Below are 15,863 nucleotides of genomic sequence, written 5' to 3' on the forward strand. Positions count from 1 at the left end.
TAGAGAAATGCTTAAAATGAGTCAACTCATTTTAGCCTTTAGACCTAGAAGTTATAGTAAATTGGTTTCTCATACGAAATTATAATGAAAAAATGGAAGATCGTTTCCTTAATGACCAAATTTGGGGGAAAATCACAGAATAGCATGTCGACAAATGCAAATAAACGAAATAGACATGTATCAAGTGAGATACCCTATGTTAAATTGTTAGACGATAGTCAAGCTTCTGAGAAAAGTGCTTTCAGTAGGAAGTCTATAATGAAATCAGCGGAGTAGTCTTCTTTAGGATCAACCTGGTTTCTCTTCACTAACGGAGTGGTAAAATTTGAATTCTTTATTATGAACAGTTTCTTGGAACAATGAGGTACTATCATGGAGGGGATGATACTGTTAGAGAAGAAACTTCCCTTTAACCAGCTCATTTATCAATTGTGAAGAAGAGTAGACCTAACTCTATTAACTTTAATTAAAAAAAATAAAAATATGAAAAACAGTAAGCTACAGTAAAACGGCTTCTCTATACAGTATTCTCAAACATAGACATACTAGAAAAGAACCTATAACAGGCTTTCAGATGGATTTTACTTATTTAAAGATATATTCTCTGTTATTTATGTTAATTTTATCCTTAGGGAATGGTTAAAGAGACTAGGGTTGCCCCCAACCACGGTGTTATTTAAAGGAAAAGTAAGAAAATATAAAAGAGCCCATAGAGTGGTGAGAAACCTCTGCTTAGAACTGTGAAAGCTTCTCTTTTTTTTTTAAGGTATGCTTTTTTTCTTTTGGTGAGGAAGATTGGCCCTAAGTGAACACCCATTGCCAATCTTCCTCTTTTTTCTTTAAATTTCTTTTTCTCCTCAAAGCCCCAGCCCATAGCTGTATATCCCAGTTGTAAGTCCTTCTATTTCTTCTGTGTGGGATGCTGTCACAGCATGGTTTGATGAGTGGTGTGTAGGTCCATGCCCAGGATCCAAACCGGTGAACCCTCGGCCGCCGAAGCAAAGTGCATGAACTTAACCACTACGCCACCAGGTGGCCCCTGGAAGCTTCTTAAATAACTAACAGAGTTCCAGAAAAAAGGAGAGTAAGAAGGCTCATCTATGTGTTATGAAGGGAAAGTGAAGCTTTCATAGAAGATTAAAAGAGTCAGTTTTCATTTTTATAAATATTAAGTGCATCAGTAACAGATGTTGAAAAACATCCATCTATCCATTCATTCATTCATTCAAAAACGTGTTACTCAATACCTCCCACCATATATCAGGTACTGTGCTAGTCACTGAAATAATTGGTCAGGGAGGTGTTGAGAAATAGATTATAGGCTAGTATGCGATGACTGCAAATCTAATTGTAGGATTATCTGGCTGTATATGAAATGTATTTAATGTCATTTTTTTCCTCGAGGAAAGAAAGTTACTACCCAGTTTACTCAATGTCAATTGCCTCTTTGCACACTGTATGAAGATGCTATGTGCTTTAAAACATTATTTGAGGGGCTGGCCCAGTGGTGCAGCAGTTAAGTTCGCATGTTCCACTTCTTAGTAGCCCAGGGTTCACCAGTTTGGATCCCCGGTGCAGACATGGCACCATTTGGCAATCCATGCTGTGGTAGGCGTCCCACATATAAAGTAGAGGAAGATGGGCACAAACGTTACCTCAGGGTCAGTCTTCCTCAGCAAAAAGAGGAGGATTGGCAGCAGTTAGCTCAGGGCTAATCTTCCTCAAAAAATAAAAGAAATAAAAAAAAAATTGTTTACCCCACTGGGGAAGTTGTATACTGGGAAGCATTAAATATCATACTTAAAAAAATACAAGTGTGAATTTTCACTGTACTGAAAGCCCAATATTTCATTGATTTTTAAATGAAATAATAATGACAACAACAATAACAAGAAAACTGGGGCATCTATTTTATCTAAAGCCAGAACTATATGTATATATGTTTTTAAAACATTGAGAAGCATGCCCTTCATTGTATGTCATCAGGGAAATGCAAATTAAAACAACAACAAGATAGTGCTACACACCTACTAGAATGGCCAGAATCTGGAACACTGACAACACCACCAAATGCTGGCAAGGGCGCAGAGCAACAGGAGCTCTCATTCTTTGCTAGTAGAAATGCAAAAGGGCACAGGCACTTTGGAAGAAAGTTTGGCAGTTTCTTTCAAAACTAAATATATTCTTACCATATGACCCAGCAATTGTACTTCTTGATATTGACCCAAAGGAGTTGTAAGCTTATGTCTACACAAAACCCTGCACATGGATGATTATACAGCTTTGTTTATCATTACCAAAACTTGGAAGCAACCCAGACGTCCTTTCAGCAGGTGAATGAACAAACTGTGGTACATTCAGACAATGGAATATTATTCAGTGCTAAAAAACTATGAGCTATCAAGTCATGAAAAGACAGGGAGGAAACTTAAAGCATATTATTAGGTGAAGGAAGCCAATTTGAAAAGGCTACACACTGTGTGATTCCAACTATAGGACATTCTGGAAAACGCAAAACTATGGAGACAATAAAAAGATCAGTGGTTGCGCGGGTGGGATTGGGAGGAGGGACGAAAAGCCAAAGCACAGAGGATTTTTAGGGCAGTGAAAATGCCCCGTATGATATTACAGTGATACAGATAGCTCATTATATATTTGTCTAAACTCATAGAATGTACAAGATCAAGATTGACCCCTAAGATAAACTGTGGACTTTGGTTGATTATGATGTGTCAGTGTGGGTTCATCTTTGGTAATGAATGTACCCTTGTAGTGGGGGCTGTTGATAATGAGGGAGGCTATGCACGTGTGGGGCAGCGGGTATACGGGAAATCTCTGTACCTTCCTCTCAATTTTGTTGTGAAAGAAAATGCAAAAATTAAGGAGGAACAAAACTGAAAGATTCTTTGATTCAAACCTGAAATGAAGCTGTATTTCGCTTGATGAATATTTTCTATTTTAGCACGAGTAACAATTGCATTTTAAGGATTACTAAGTGATATAGAATTGTTCCCAGCGACAGGAAAAAAAAAGCGAACGTAAAATTTTTTAAATTATGTAAAAAAGAAGAGATAAATTCTTCACAAGTCTAAGTAGAGGTTAGGAATTATTCTTTATATTATAATGGAGTCTTAATACCTATTATTATGTTGGGGGCATCAGCTGACGTGCATGAAAGTCATGTGCTTAAAAAAATTTATTGGTGACTGACCTAAGAAATATTTTAAGGCAAGAGGTGTGTGTGTCTTACTCATTTTTATATCTATGGAGCCTAACAGAGTAGCACTATAATAGTGGATACTCAGTAAGGTTTGTTGCGCAAATGAGTGAGTGAATTAATGAGAGAAAGAATAGGTTACAGGACTATTTAGACACAAATAAAGCTTCCAGAAATTTGCATGAGATGATATTATTCTTTTTTTAACATAAAACTATATTTCTTTCTCAAATTATGGAAAAAATGCAACTCTATTCTTTATTGATATCTGTTAAAACTATGGTCTTTTCAGGTATTTATTTATATAGGATCACCTTCCAGATGTGCTGTTCTGTGTCACATGGGAAACATTTATCTTCGCATGCTTCTAAATCTTTCTTATATGATTCATACTGAATTTCAGTCCAACTACCTTTAAAAAAATAAAAACAAACATTCCCTAAGGTGCTCAAGTTCGCGCAGTTCCAATACTCCATATAAACTGCAATAAACCATATGCCGCAGGAGTCTAGAATAAATAGCTCTTTGAAAAAACTGAGCTGCCAACAAAATTGAGATTCCATTTTTAAATGATTTTCTGCAAAGTAAACATTTTTCAAGCTTGATCTCTGTGTAATTTTTCACTGGCATTTTTCAAGCTAGAAACAACTCTCACATGTTCTTTTTGTAAAGAAGGGTTTCATACTCCACTGTGTCACGAGGTCCCAGTGAGCTAATTTGTTCTAAAGACAACATTACTACATCAATACAACACAGCTTAACCTTCAGCTAACCTTCTTCTGTTTGCTTTCCCCATCCCAACTGAGGCTCTCAGCCAAAACGTCCCCTCAATTCTGGGTTCATTTCATCTCTCTAGGTGGAAAATCTGGACATATAAACTATTGCTGCTTTTGTGTATTAGAGGAAAGGCAACGTTCACACAATCCAGAAATCATACACACACACACGCACACACTCCTTGTTCCCTATCTTACAAATATGGAATCGATTCGGGGGCAGAACAATTAAGACTCCCCCTTAAAGCAAATTCCCAAAAGAGAAATTGTGAAAACCAGAACAAACCCAAATCCCACTGTTTAGTGTTTTGGCTCAAGTCTGTTTATTTCTTCTTTTTTAAGACTTCTTGCTCTAACGTCCTTTTCCATATGAGCAATGAAGACAGTTCTTGGTGAAACTGCCACGAAACTAGCTCTTATCTCAATTTCGTTCATCATTTTTCCCTGAGCTGTCTTCCCTCTCAGATTCAAAAATAAAGTACAAACACGTTTAGTGTTTCTTCATTTGTTGAATTCTCAAATTAAATTGGTTTGTCTACATTTGAACATGCTAGAACTGCGTCCTCCTCTGATAAGGATCTTGTTATTATCTTATATCTTGTGCTATAAGGTAATGTTATTTCCAAATTTCCCCTCAAAAAGTCATGAAACCTTGATGTGCTGAAACAGTTTTGAGTAACTTTTTTCAGACTTTGCGCTACTTAGACTATTTGACAGGCTTTCAATTTTTTGTGAAAAATAAAAATTCTAGTTAGAAATTGTACAGTGGAAAAGAGAACATTTTATATTTTATTTTAAGAGGATGAATTTAATCATTTAGGTGATCTGCTGACAACTGAGGTCAAATCTCAGAGAACCATATATGTCAAGGACTGATATTTAGTTGTCAAAAAAAAAAAAGACGAATAGTAAAGGGAATATGAGCCAAAATGAACTTGGTAACTGAAGAATCACAAAGAATATCTTTTACCCTCGGAATTGTCAATTTCTCTACAAAATTTATTTCAAGGCTGGAAAAGAACTCATTGGTAATAAAAACTTCATTAGGGAAAACCTTGATGTTTTTAGCATAACACCGTACTATCACCATCATCTTAGTTAAAAATGTCTGAAAGCTAATGCATTCTTAAAATTTAGCACATTACAAAGTCCTCATGGATGCCTTGCAAACAGAGAAGAAATTGTAAAATGTCGTAAACACAGTTTTATCTGATCAGAATGGTAAATAGATGAACGACAGAATCCAATTTCTAAAGTCTGGCAGAGGACAAATTAGAATTATATTAGATTCAAGACGGTTTGCATGACTTATATTTTATGGAATTCTAATTCTTTGAGAATTGGCAATGCAGATATTATCAATGCCAATGTATTCTTGGAGGAAAAAAGAGACATCTGATGTTACTCACTGAATTGTGTCCTCCCAAAATTCATGTTGAAGTCCTAACCCCCTCAGAATGTGACCTTATTTGGAGATAGGGTCTTTCCAGAGGTAATTAGTTAAAGTGAGATCACTGAGGTGGGCCCTAATTCATGTAACTGGCGTCCTATGAAGAGAGGAAATCTGGACACAGACGTACACAGGGACAACGCTATAAGAAGATGAAGGCAGATTCCATAAGCCAAGGAATGCCAAAGATTGCCAGCAAACCATCAGAAGCTAGAGAAGAGGCAGGGAACAGACACACCACGGCTCAAAAGGAACCAACCAGGCTGACACCTTGATCTTGGACTTCTAGCCTCCAGAACTGTGAAACAATAAGTCTCTGTTGTTGGTTGCGGTTCTTTGTTACAGCAGCTTTTGAATACTCATACTTCTGATTAAGATCAACTCTTTCTAGTACTTCCCTGACTCTTAATATCTGAGTGAATTGAAGTTTAAACATCTAAGTCAGGATCTTATGTGCTTGTTTTACATCAGCTATCCATGAAGATTTTTCAAAACACAAATGCTCAGGCAAAACTTACTGAATCAGAATCACTGATATGAGGAGAAAGAAATTGATATTCATAAAAAGTTCCATGGGGACATTGATGCACACCTTGTTTTCAGAACCACTGGTCTAAAATATGAGAGGGTCCCACAGTTCTGGGGGTGCCGTTCATTCCTTTTTTGGAGGAGGGTGCTCTGAGTCTGTCAGTCATGGGAGTTTCATGGCAATCACTCAACCTTGGCTACACATTAGATTCATCTGGGGAGCTTTTAAAAACCAAAATTGCAGGCAGTACCCAGATCAAATAAAAAAGAATGTCTGGGGTTAGATTCAGACATCGGTACTTTTCAGCTTCCATGTGATTACAATGTGTACTCAGAACTGAGGCCCTTAGGTTTAAGTTGAAGAAGTCAAAGTTGTGGGAAATGACTAATCAACTAATTATCATTGCCAAAGATCAGAAAACTCTGTCACCCAAATAAATCAACTCTTACTCACCTCAGAACTTACTGAGCTGATCCTTTTCTTCTTTGTTGTCCATGTCTCTCTTTTTCTGTACCCTCTCTTGATTTCTTTCTCTCCATTCTACTTTATCTTTCTTGGTCACTCAATTCTTTTCCTTTCCTTCTCATACCGTCTAATCTCTTCTCCAACATGAACTTGAAAAAAGGTGAAACTGAAGCTATATACATGTACCCTATTTTTGAGTCAAATTTTATCATCCCTGATTTTATTTGGGAAATTGAACAGAAGTATTTTATCTTTAAGAAATTATATCATTGGGGCCAGCCTGGTGGCACAGTGGTTAAGTGCGCATGTTCCGCTTTGGTGGCCCGGGATTCACCAGTTTGGATCCCAGGGGCAGACACGGCACGGCTTGGCAAGCCATGCTATGGTAGGCGTCCCACATATAAAGTAGAGGAAGATGGGAATGGTTGTTAGCTCAGGGTCAGTCTTGCTCAGCAAAAAAGAGGAGGTTTGGCAGCAGATGTTAGCTCAGGGCTGATCTTCCTCAAAAAAAAAAAAAAAGAAGAAGAATTAATATCATCTAAATCAGAATACTTTTTCATATGTTTTCTTAAACATACACTCCTCTTACTCCTCATCCTCATTCTCTACCTGCCCTTGAATGAGTGATCGTGGATACACTACAGCATCAAGATGTTTCAGAATACTGTTGAATTAAACATCAGCCTCTGACATTAAAGAGCTCAGGGGCATCTAGGGGGGTGACAGTGTTTTTTCATTCCCAGGTTTATTTTCCTGGCGCAGCTCTGAGGAGCTTGGAAGACTTCCTGGGAGCATGACAGCAGCTGCTAGAAGGCAGCAGGAAAGTGCCATACGCTGCACTCAGAGAAGGCGTTGAGAGGATAACAATGAGTTGCCTCGCCACTGACGAAACTCTCAATGATGCCAAGAGTTAAGAACTGCCAACAAAACTTATGACTGCAAACGGCAGATAAACTTATTTTGGGTTGAGTTTAATTCCCTGGGATCGTCTTCTAGGAAAACTTGAGTCCTGCTTTCCTCAAGACTGATGGCCTCATTCTCTTTGTCTTGTACTATCATTTTGTAAAGGAACAAGATCTGTTCAACTTAGGTCCTAGCTGGATCACAGATGTAACTCCCTAGTCGCTGCAGAGAATGTACCGCAGACGTTAAGACATCAAATCTATGCACCAAAAAGCAAACCAGTATGAACTGTCTATAAGGCCAAGCAGAGAAAAGGGTCATGTCTTTGCCACCCATTCTAAGCTTTTCTCTTTTAATTTTTCTTTTTTTGTGTGTCCCCTTTTCCACTTTCTCCTCTTTTCCTTCTTTTGTCCTCATAATTGTAGTAAAGAATATAGCTTTTAAATAAATGTTCAGTTTCATGGATCTGTAAGCTAAACATATCAAATTTCATTATAAAATTTTTCAGAAGTTGGCCACATGGAACAAAGGACTAGAAAATGTTGGCCCAGATGATACCCACATAATTAGTGACCACATTTTTTAAAAATCCACAAATAATGAGGTTTTTATCCAAAATGACCAGTTGTTTTGGTGTTTTTTGAATAGTCATGCTTAATTTTGCAGGAAAAATGCTCATTTGCTTGGTCAAAGTTTAAGATTTTTTTTCTTCCTGCTTCAGGCTAAGTACTGTAGCTGTCTCTTCTTAAGCTTTGTGATTAAAAAGGAAACACAAAGTTGCCATTCTGAAAATAAAAAAACAACTCAGTCAACTGTTAAATGACATTGTTTTTGATAAAAAGGACTATGTAAAAGCACAATGAACCACCCTTTCCCTTACTCACCCCTTTGACATACAGGCACCAATTGTATTATTAACCTCAGTGGCTGTATTAGTTTCTTAGGACTGCTGTAACAAAGTCCTGGAAACTAGATGGCTTCAAACAGTAGAAAATTTTGGTCTCACAGTTCTGGAGGAGAAAAGTCTGAAATCAAGGTGTCAGTAGTGTCGATTCCTTCTGAGGGTTCTGAGAGAGAATCTGTTTCATGTCTCTTTCCGAGCTCATGGTGATTTCCAGCAACCAACATGCAGTGCTCCTTGGCTTATAGATGCATCACTCCAATCTCTGTGTCCATCTTCATATGATGTTCACCCTGTGTTTCTCTGTACTCAAATTTCCCTCTTTTTATAAGGACACCAGCCATATTGGATTAGGGCTCACCCTAATGATCTCATCTTACCGTGACTACATCTTCAAAGACCTTATTTCCAAGGAAGGTCACGTTCAGAGGTACCAGGGTAGGGCTTTAGCATACGTTTTTTGGGAGACACCATTCAATCCATAATAGTGAGTTATAGGAACACTCTGCATATGTCCTTATTCAACTGCTGAGTTTCAATGTTACAAAAACAATTTTTTAGCAAAAGAAAACTGTAAGTATGCATCCAGCATGTATGTAGTGTGTTTACAAACTATTTCTGCCTATTTAAAAATTACTCAGTGTTATTTTGGTCCTAATTCTAGTTCTCACTGTCTTCAAATTCTATCTTTATTATTTATTTATTTTCATAGCGGTGAAATTCACTTATTGTTTCTTTGCTTTAGTTTTTAACCTTTTATTTTAGAAAATTGTAGCGTATGCAAAAGTAGAGAAAATAATGAAATGAAAGTATGTGTGTCTCTCATCCAACTTAACTTCAACACATGTCTAATCCTGTTACTTTTACACCTCTTATCCACTTCCAACATCTCTCCATATTATTTTGAAGAAAATCCTAGACATCATATCATTTCATCTATAATATTCCAAAATGTGTCTCTAAATATTAAACACAGCCACAATACCCTTATCCCATCTGCAAATCTAATTCATCAATATTATTAAATATCCAGTGTTCAAATATTCTTGATTTTCTTATAGATTTTGTTTAAATCAGCACAAAAATATACTTGCTTTATCGCAATTTCTTTATATTTCTATTAAATCTCTTTTGATTTATGTTTCATTTTCTCTGTTTTTCCTAAATTTTAGAAGAGACCAGGTCATTTATGCAGTCGTGCTGTGCCAGTCCATGTGCTGGTCTGTATGAGCTAAGGAGATTGCCCCAGAGTGACAATGACACACAGTTTCCTCCAGCTGCACTAAAGAGCATGCCTAGTGATGTAACCTTCTGACGCAAACTCTTTATCTCATCACAGACTGGTAACAAGCAGTTGCAACACCTTTTGCTCTGGGGACCACACTTTGAGAAACACCACTTTTGGGCATACCACTCTCTGAGTGCTGGTCACTGCGTCCCCAGAATGTCATTTAACATGTTCTTTCATCTCCTGTATTTGTTGTAGACTGGTAGGCCATTTAATGCCTTGATCAGATTCAGAATTAATTTTTTGGCAAGACAACTTTGAACATCATATTGTATACTTCCACCAGCAGGCGTGGATGTCTGGTCATCTTACTTGTTGTGATGTTAACTGCCATTTAGTAATTATTTATTACTGCCATTAGATTTATTAGTTCATAAGTGATGGCAAAATAGAATAGTCTAATTCTCTCATTCCTTCTTCATTTATTAGCTGGGATGTTTCTATAGTAAGAAACTTCTTTTGATCCACTGTTGGGTTTCTTTGAGCTACAGTTCATTGAGGGAAGGCAGGACAAATCCTTGTTTATTTTCCTTTATTACCAGTTTTCAAAATCCTGAGATAGTTTGCTCAACATGCTCTGAAGGTGACCAATGAAGTCATTGATGGATATGTGTGCGTGTGTGCATGCGCGTGTGTAATGAATCGTGGCTTTAAACATATTAAGTGTTTCAATATACTGCACTTCTTGTTACAGATGCTCAAATTGTCCCATCTTTGGTCAGAGAGAGCCTCTTCAACTTGATTCCTGAGTCCTTTTGATATGCCCTGGAGTAATCTTTAATAGATTTCTGGCTCAACACAATGCCCCAGGTTCATCTGTGTATCTGCTGTGCCTGACCTGAAATCTGTCAGGTCTCTAAGGAGCGCTGGTTCTTTCATGACCTCTGTCTTTGACTGTATTTTTATACAACTGTTCTGGGATTCAACTGCCCATTAGGTAGTATTTTTAACCTCCCCTTATATTTTCGGAAGGACTTTTTTTTCTGAAGTGAAGGTTATTGTAGATGCAACAAAGTTTCCTTATTGTCTTTGAGTTGCTCAGATAAAACCCAGATGGCTGATCATAATAACCACAATAAAATTTAATTTTAAAATTTAATAAAGGGAACTTAATGATGAAGTTGCCATGGTCCCTAAGGGTACATTTTGGATCCACATCTCCCCAAATATCCCATTAAAGGTATAGCTGAATACCTATGAGATTCAATTCTCTTTAGCTATGACAGTAGGTCCCATTGTAAATTCCCCTACAGGGATTCAGCCAACAATCTCTCAGCAAACTAGTGTAGGCCAATTTTTTTTTGGTTTGGTTTGGTTTTTAAATCACAATATGGAAGTAGTCTTAAGAAAGTCTTGGTTTCAAATGATGTTAGTTCCAGATTCATCCATTTAAGTATTTTTCAATGTATTTATTGCACACTCCTTAAGTGTATAGGGGGCTGGAGATTCAGAGATGAAGATAAGGAACCTATCATCAAATTGCTGATACTACATGAGGAGATTAAGTTTCAAACAGCATCTAAGATTTACACAACAGGGGCCAGCCGGGTGGCACAGTGGTTATGTTCTCACGTTCCTATGCACCGGCCCAGGGTTCCCTGGTTTGGATCCCGGGTGTGGACATGGCACCACTTGGCACGCCATGCTGTGTTAGGTGTCCCACATATAAAGTAGAGGAAGATGGGCACGGATGTTAGCTCAGGGCCAGTCTTCCTCAGCAAAAAGAGGAGGATTGGCAGCAGTTAGCTCAGGGGTAATCTTCCTCAAAAAAAAAAAAAAGAGATATGATTTACACAACACAGTCTAAGCAGCATAAGGGAAAATTAAATATATTTCTTTGTTTGATTGTTTATTAAAAAGAGAATTCAAATGTGCAAGTTATAATTGTCTTATTTTTCATCGTTAATGATAGATTAGAGAAAAAGGAAAAATCAAATTAATAAAAAGAATTGTGCATTTTAATAAACAGTATGACTTTGAGTTAAAGAAAGAAAACTTGGGTCTTTATCTGCTAAAACTGTGGGAGCTTTAAACGCAAAATATCAGACATCTGGTTACTACAGCCTCAGGTCCACAGCAATAAGCAGGCAAGAAAAAGGACTATGTCATTCTTACAAATCCTGACCTCAGACTTGACACAAAGCCAAAGTGTTTTAGGACTTGGCAATGTTATTTTATTGACACATGTCAAGTAATTCTAATTTATGACCATATAATCCTACATCTTGAGGTTCAGGTTTGCAATACACAATGGAATCCAATACAATGATAATGTTAATATTAGAGCCAAGTAAAATGAGAACTCAACTTTTTTTGTTGAGTTTCAGGAGTAACAAGGAGAATTGTAAAGTGTTTAAATGTTTTGGTTGTTTTACTAATTCTGTAGCCTGTGAATGTACTTATATCATTACTAGATTTAGAATTTTTTTATTTACATTAAATAACCAAGGACACAACTTAATTTAATAGATTATGAATATAAAACATGTCATACGAAAAAGATTGAAGCTTACAAAGGACAATAAAAAATCTATGGAGAGAATTCTCAGTGAGGGTCCAATCTTTATGAGAAAGAGTTACACATTATTTTTGATAGACGAATGTCTTATTTTTTAAGGAATCTCAGAAAATAGTCTCAGTTTCACTGTCATCCTTGCCAGTATTGAGTATCATTATTGTTGACCACTCTTTAATTTATTTTCACATATTAGGCAATTTTCCATTAAACCAAGAACTTCTTAATTTTTAGCACTAAAATTGAATTAACAGTGCACAAAGTGAACAGCTACAGATTAATTTATGAACAGCAGTGCAAAAGTCCTAATATAAAAAGTAGCAAATAGAATCCAATAGAATGTTAAAAAAAGAGTTGTATTTACTTCAAGATTGCAAGTCTGGTTCAATATTAGGAAATCCATTGGTTTGGTTCACTATATTAATAATTCTGTGGAGGAAAACCACGTATCAAATCTATAGATACTGGGAAAACATTTAAGGCTATTCCTTCCTTGACATTATAATGTATATACCTCAGCCCCCAAGCCAGCAATTTACATAATTTGGGAACATTAGCCCTATTCATTGCCATTCCATTGTGTCAGGCAGTGTTTTTTGCTTCAGGGATCTGTGATTATTTAGCTTTATTCTAAAAGGGCCAGAAGGGAAGGCTCCCATGTATACAATAGATGCCACGAAGTATCTGGAGACACAAAGGAAGGTGTGGTCTTATACTGGGGAGGGGACAGGAACAAGAAAAGCTTCAATGAAGAAATAACCCTTGAATTTATTTTTAAAATTTGAGTGTGATTTTCAAGCAAACAGCAGAGTAAGCTGTATGCTCAAGTCATGGAGATAAAGAGCTCATAGTTAAGTATGAACAGATATTATGATATAAATAGAGGAGAAGAAGGGATGGCTCAAGATAGGCCAGGGGGCAAAGCCACATCATGACAGGACTTGTTATCATGTGAAGAGCCGGTCAGTACTGACTATTCTCTGGCTGGAATGAGCTTCTCTTGATGTCTTGCTGGTGAACTCCTGTATAGCCTTTAAGACTCAAGTGAGAAATTAACTCTTTGAAGCCACCACTGACTTAACACTTACAGCAACGCATTTATCACATAAGCACTTGTTAGATGACTAAACACAGATGAATAAGGTGAGTTGGATCATTACAGGTATATCAGAAATAAAACCTCACCTGTTAGAATATGCCATTTCCTTGGCATAAAAGGAATAGACGTGGGTGGAAGGATCTGTTGGGTTTGAGCAATTGAATTTCACTAGTACTCTCATTAAATAAGTTATGATTGAATGATTTTTAGAAAGACATTTGTTTCCCACCTGCTTTTTCCCTTCAAAGATCTATTTTTCTTGGCAGACTCACACTGGGAGATTTGGCTCCATATGAAGTTTGCATTTCCATTAATTCTGAAAAAATATAGTCAAGGTTTAACACATGCTTAAATTTTAGTTAAGTTTGCTCTTTTTATAGGCCCCAAGCACAGGTGCATTCAGCTTGCTCTGGTCATTATGTTATGACCTTATGTTATTTTAAGCAACGATATTGCTTTTGCTGAAAAATAGGTTAAATACGTATAGAAATGGTTTTGTACAAGTTTTTTTTGGCTGAGATGATTCAAGTGTTACAATAACCAAGTCAACTATGTTCTAATAAAATAACAATTCATAGAGTTATTTATGGTGTCATCTGTTATCCCTGGGAGCATTTTAATTTGGAGCTCTTCTATTATGCAAACAAAAATGAACAAACACACAGACAGAAACTTGGTAGGATGAGCTACGACATGTAGACTCTAAAAGTTAAAATTATTACTTCATCAGAAGAATTTGACTCTTTAATTATTCAGTGGATGCTATTCAGCCAACATATTGTGCTGAGATCCTAGTAGGCACTTAATGTAATAAATGTCTATGGAACTGAACTGAAGTATTGGGCATTCTGAAGACTATGAAGAAATTTAAAAATTTGCCCTCAAGAAATGAAACATATATTTAGAGATACTATGCATAGTAAGCAGAAGTGTCTAGAGATGGAGATTTTGGAGATTCTCTTGTCCAAACTCTTTGTTTCACAGTTGAGGAAGCACAGGCCTCAAGGGGAGAAATGACTTGCCTAGAACTGGCCGTGAGGCCTTCAGAGGAAGACGTTGAAGGGCAAGTGGAGTCACACCCAGGGCAAATGCAAAATCAACTGATATTTATTAAAAAACACATAGAGATAACTAAGTCAAATGAGAATATGGGACAATATTTGCAACATATTTGGGGAGATACAGCCTTGTAGCCCAGACAGCAACTGTGCCATGACTAGCTGTCCCCATCCCACAACCAGCCCCCATATCCTCAACCTCCTGTCCTAGTTCCTGTGACAAACACAACTCATTCACTAGTGTCCACAAAAAAACATGCACAGCTGGTAGGACATCAGTTTAGGAGCTTTACTAAAGATCTGAATGGTTGTACGTTAGAAGTCAAAGTTCAGAATTAAGGATGACTGCTGTCTCTTTGGCTCCATTCTCATCTTTCTTTCCTTCATTTTTTTTCTCTGTTTTCTCTCAAGACAAAAACCAATGATAGCAGTCTTTATCTCTGAAAGGCAGAATTTTAGAAACTTAAAAAAATAATTTACTCTATTTTACAGTCTGTAGTTACAGTATAAAAGAATTTTTATACTCTTTTTATTATTTTATAACAAAACATGAAAACAGTGAGCCATCATACTGAAAAAGAAATGCAATTAATTTGACGTGATTGACTTAATGGACCGTAACCAAATGATGTTCAGTTTTATAAAAATCACATGAGGCATCCAATTGATCTTCCTTTGATAAAAAGGTTAAGATCAAAGAATTGAATGGTTTATTGGTAAGAATTCTTCAAATTTATCAACTCATACATTTGTTTTATTTTATAACCATTTGTTTTTATTGTTATTATCTCTTCCTTGTACATATTCTGACAAGAGAAAATATTGCGGGGAGATAAATTGTAAACCATTAGATATAATTTGGCACATATTTTTAAATCTTATTTTTCAAATGTTTTCCACATGTAACTCATTTTAACCAAACAATGGGGGCTGTTTCCATTTTACCTATTCATAAACTGAGATAGAAAAGAATTGAGTGACTTACTTCATTTAAAAGTTATGACCAAACGCAAAATTCTTGGCACAGTGATGAAATAGCATCCTTGTCTTACGCAGCAGGAAGTCCCTAAGCAGCTCTTCCGTCCATGTGGGTGACCCAGCTAAGAAGTGCCCTGTCTAGAAGCATGCCTCATGGTCACACAAAAGGGTTTGTCATCTCTTTTGTCTGTCCTGTGACCTGATGTTGATGCGGCAGAACAAATCTGCATTTTAAAAATTTATGTTGTGATCCATTAGTGGCTCATAAAATCAGTTTAGTAGATTGCCATCAGGAGTTTTTAAAGAAGAGAGACACAATGATATCGGTTTTCCTAAATGCGTCCAATGAACCGGAAGGGGCAAACATGAAGATCCTTTGCATCTATCTTCCTGAATTAGTCGGCCAAAGCTGTTATAACAAAATGCCACACACTGGGGATCTTAAACAACAGAAATTTATTCCCTCAGGGTTCTAGAGGCTAGAGTCCAAGATCAAGGTTCTGGTAGGCTTGGTTTCTCCTGAGAACTCTCTCCTTGGTTTGGGCAGCTGCCTTCTCACTGTGTCCCCAAATGACCTTTAATTTGTGAGCACTCATCCTTGGTGTCCCTTCTTCTTTGTAAAGGACACGAGTCTTATTAGATTAGAGCGCCAGCCTTACAATCTCATTTCACCTTAATTACCTC

Source organism: Equus asinus, chromosome 12, assembly GCF_041296235.1.
Source record: "Equus asinus isolate D_3611 breed Donkey chromosome 12, EquAss-T2T_v2, whole genome shotgun sequence".
In the NCBI taxonomy this organism is placed as follows: Eukaryota; Metazoa; Chordata; class Mammalia; order Perissodactyla; family Equidae; genus Equus; species Equus asinus.